Genomic DNA, 4,878 nt, shown 5'->3' on the forward strand with positions numbered 1-4,878 from the left:
AACACTAATTTGAAAAGATGCATGCACCCCTATGTTTATTACACCATTATTTACGGTATTCAAGATATGGAAGCAACTCAGGTGTCCATCAGTTGATGAATGGATGAAGAAGATGTGATGTATATACAATGGAATATTACTCAGCTATAAAATGGATGAGATTTTGTCATTTGTGACAACATGGATGAACCTAGAGAGTATTATGCTAAGTGAAATAAGTTAGACAATGACAAATACCATATGATCCCACTTATATGTGGAATCTTTTTTTAAAAGATTTTATTTATTTGACAGAGAGAAACACAGCAAAAGAGGGAACACAGCAGGGGGAGTGGGAGAGGGAGAAGCAGGCTTCCTGCCGAGCAGAGAGCCTGATGCGGGGCTCGATCCCAGGACCCTGGGATCATGACCTGAGCCGAAGGCAGACGCTTAACGACTGAGCCACCCAGGCACCCCTTATATGTGGAATCTAAAAAAGTGAATGAAGAAACAAAGAACCAAACAGACTAAAAACAGACTTTTAAATACAGAGAACAAACTGGTAGTTCCTTGAAGGGAAGTGTGTGTGGGGATGGGCAAAATAGGTGAAGAGGGTTAAGAGGTACAAACTTCCAGTTATAAATGTCATAGAAATGAAAAGTACAGCCTAGGGAGTATAGTCAGTGGTATTGTAATAACATTGTATGGTGACAGACGGTAACTGCATTTACTGTGGTGAGCATTGAATAATGTATAGAATTGTTGAATCAGTATATTGTAACCCTGACGCTAATATAATGTATGTCAATTGTATTTCAGTAATAAAAAACTCAAAACGATGATTCCTTTTTTCTTTTTCTTTTTCAAATATAAAAGTCTGTTTCCATATGAAAGCATTCCCAGGTACTCTGAAAGCTTTCAGAGACCATAACTTGAAGACTAGAGATGGATTAACTCCCTTTCTTCCAGCTGGTGTATTAGAGCACATAGAGTCTGCCTTCACATTGTTAATTGCTCAAGTATTTGTCTCCCACTCTAGCCTGACCTTCTTGTCTTCAGTGCCTAACTCAGTGGTCTAGGAGTAGTAGGTGCCCAGTAAACAAAGGCATGCCTCATACACTCTGCCTTACCATGCCTGAAATTTCACCATTAGTTTGATTTCTTTGACTTGGCGCTAATTTGACCTTTTCCCCTGTAAAAATCTAAGTCCTCTGTATTCATCCTCTATGCCTTCTTGGAGCTGAACTTGTTAAATCCATTCCTCAAAGTTGGTTCAGTTTGGAACATGAGAGCCTGAGGACTTCTTAGTCTTGAGAGAGACTTCTACATGAAGATAAATGTGCAAGAAGGGTTGCAGCATTCTCTGTAATAGGATAAAAAAAATTGGAAACAATGCGTTAAAGAACATTTTTAATTTTTTCTTATTTTATTTTTAAAGATTCATTCATTTGAGACACAGAGAGAGAGAGAGAGAGTATGAGCAGGGAGAGAGGCACAGGGAGAGGGAGAAGCAGACTCGTCACCGAGCAGGGAGCCCGATGCGGGGCTCGATCCCAGGACCCCGGGATCATGACCTGAGCTGAAGGCAGACGCTTAACCATCTGAGCCGCCCAGGCGCCCCTAAAGAATATTTTTTAAAACACAAATTATGGCTCTCGTACATATATAAAATGAACATATGTTAGAGGTTTTACTTAACTCATTACTAATTAGGGAACCAGTAAGATGCCACAACAATTTCAAAGGATAACCAAACAACGTATTTTTATTAGATTGGGAATAGTGAAAGGAAACTGTACATGGAGGCAAAACTGACTTCTCCCACAGTCGAGGAAGGCAATTAATTGATTCTCCACTGGAGAATTTATTTGCATGTCTATAGCTAAGAATTATTTTCCATTGCTATCAGTAATACACATTTTACAGAATGGAAAATCAGAACCAGCTAACCAAGAATGACGTGCTCCAAACAATGAACAGTTTTCCACTGAAGCACAAATTTTTACTCATGAGTATAAATATCCATTAATAGAGAAATGGTAACATTAAGAAACTGCTACTACATTGGGAAAAGAAGCATCCATTGCAAAGAGTGTGGCAGAAACTAAAGTGAAAGGCAGACCGGAGATCGAAAATATTCAGCATACATATGTCTGATAGAGGACTTGTATCCATTATGTATTAAAAAAATTCTATAAACCAATCACAAAAAGATGAACAACCCAATTAAAAAATTGGTCAAAATTCTCAAATGGGTATTTCATAAAAGAAAATATTGGAATGGCCAATAAGTACATGAAAAAGTGCTCAACATTGTTGGTCATCAGGAAAATGCAAATTAAAATCGTAACAAGATACCAGCGTACACCCACCAGAATGACTAACATTGTAAAGACTGACAGTGCAAGATGCTGATGAGGATTGGACCCCTGGAAGGTTCTACACTGCTGGTGGGAAGGTAAGATGGCATAGTCGCAAAATGTTTGTAGTCTCTAATAAAGTTGCACACAACCTATGACCCAGAAGTATATTCTCAAGAGAAATTAGTGCATATGGCCACAGAAAGATTTCTAAAAGAATGCTCATGGTAGCTTCATTCACAAGAGCCCCAGACTGAAAACAACCGAGACTGTGTTGGGTATACCACTTGACAACAAAAGCAAACACCCCACAAAACTACTAATACATGCAAAACCAGAAATGAACCTCAGAAATATTAGGTTGTGTGAAAGAATCCAGACACAGAAGAATAGCTACTCTATGATGGCACGCATATGAAATTTAACAGGCAAAACTACTGTATAGTGTCGGAAGTCAGAGTAGTGGATACCTCTGTGGGGATGGTATTGACTGGAAGGGGCGTGAAGGAGCCTTTCTGGGTTAATGGAAATGTTCTCTGTATTGATTTGCATGGTGGTCATACAGGGATATACATATGTAAAAAGTCCTCAAGCTGTACTTATGTGCATTTACTGTATAAATTATACCTCAACAAAGTACTATTGACAAAAAGAATGTAGTCAATCTATAAACTGATTTGAAAATTATGTCCTGACTCCAAAAGACTTATCTCTTAAGTTCAGTGAGTTACAGAACAGTAAATGTAATACAATTCCATTTAACGTTATTAAAAACCATGGGTGTGGTTATGTGTAATATGTGAATGCATCACAAAAGATGGAAGATATTTGTCTGGTTATTTACTGTGGCTATCCTGGGCAGTGAATGGGAATAGGCGTGGAAAGGCACTATTGTTTGAATCATCTACAATGTGAATGTATGGTTGAACAGTGGGATTTTAGTCAGCTCTAAATAAAGCCATAGCCAAAGATCTTCTATGAATCCAGTCCAGCACAAAAATACAGTTTTGGTCTCAGCCCATGTCTTTCACACTGCAGGGCATTTACTGCCAGCGGGTGATAAAATCAGTTTAATGAGTTGGGACTAGCATTTCTAAGAAAGAGAATAGAAAATATCTGAGGACAATATGATTTTGGAAAATGTTTGTCTCAGTTTTATATTCCTACTGTATATAGGAACTGGGTTGCCCTGTAAAACGCATTTCTTATTTGGGTCACAATTCAAAACTATTTGAAAGCCGCTCTAGTAAGTTTAGCTGTCTGCTTACTTAGCTCACTGTGTTGACAAGTGTAGGGTGGCTTGGTTTTCCCTTGCCCTGTAATTTCGAGAGATTTGGGGGCCAGGAGGAATGGGGAGGACTTTACCTCTGGCTACAAGGAGAACACGAGCTTTCCTTTAGGCAGAGCCACAAGTGAGTCCTTCAGCAGGCCTTTGGCATCCACATCAGGCTTAGGAAGCAGGGATTTGACCATAGTGGGTTGTATTTAGTGGAATGAACTTTTTACATTCCACCCATCATCTGACCCTTGAAGTACTTGCTTTTTAATCCTTGAAATCCTTGTTGTTTTAAACAGAAGCTATTTCAGTTGTCTGTTTGAAGGAAATGCCAGCCAGCAGCCTTCAAGGTGTAGGCTATGGCAGGTTTCTTTTCTTTTCCCCTCTCAAACACAGGAAGAGTGGTGTGTGTGGGGGCGGGGGGAAGGGGAGAGAAAGAGAGAGAGAGAAGCATATATATGCATGCTTATGGTCCAATATATTTTCCTTCTCCCTAGATGACCAGATAAGGGCCTGCTTAACTGAGATGTCTTAAGCAGGACTACCCAAGCCCAGCCGGACGAGGCGCTTGTATAATCGCGTGGCTTATTTTTGCTATTTCCGAAGAATGTTCACACTTCAAGTTTTGAATGGCACCACTTAAGTGAGTTTCCAAGTAAGTCACTTTCTGAAAAGTGATGTTCCTGAAATAAAATGTACATTTTAGTGGATATCCCTTTTCTCTCTTAGCACTTGTGTTTTCAACCTAATTGTTGGTTCACTTAAGTGATGAATGATGTTTATTTAAGGAAGATACAACACATTATATGTTTTTGTGGTGCCTGGTAATAGAGTATCCTGTACTTGTACTTACCTACTGGGTTCCCAGGGTCATTATTATTTAAACACCCTTTTGATCTGCCTAAGAATACCAGCCTAATAAGAAAAGCCATTACCAAATTTACAAACTGTGGGTTTGAGAACAGAAGTGTTCACATAGGCACGCTTACCAGCTTGCCACTTATTAAAAGATATGAACCACTTCATAGGCCTTAGCGTGTATCTGTGTATGCAGGTACGTATTCTAGTGTGTGATGGGTCTGATACGCAGGCCTATAGGATACTATTTGGTTCTGTTGGGGGCAGAGGGAGTCAAGCTTTGTTAGTCACTCTTTCAATGCTAACCAGGTGACAGATAAATTGAAGACTGATCTTTTTTTCTGCCTGTTCTTCCTAGGTATTACTCTAGAAAAGTGTTTTTCTTTTCCTTTTTTTTTTTTTTTT

The sequence above is a fragment of the Leptonychotes weddellii genome, chromosome X (assembly GCF_054177405.1).
Source record: "Leptonychotes weddellii isolate Sample4059 chromosome X, ASM5417740v2, whole genome shotgun sequence".
Classification (NCBI taxonomy): Eukaryota; Metazoa; Chordata; class Mammalia; order Carnivora; family Phocidae; genus Leptonychotes; species Leptonychotes weddellii.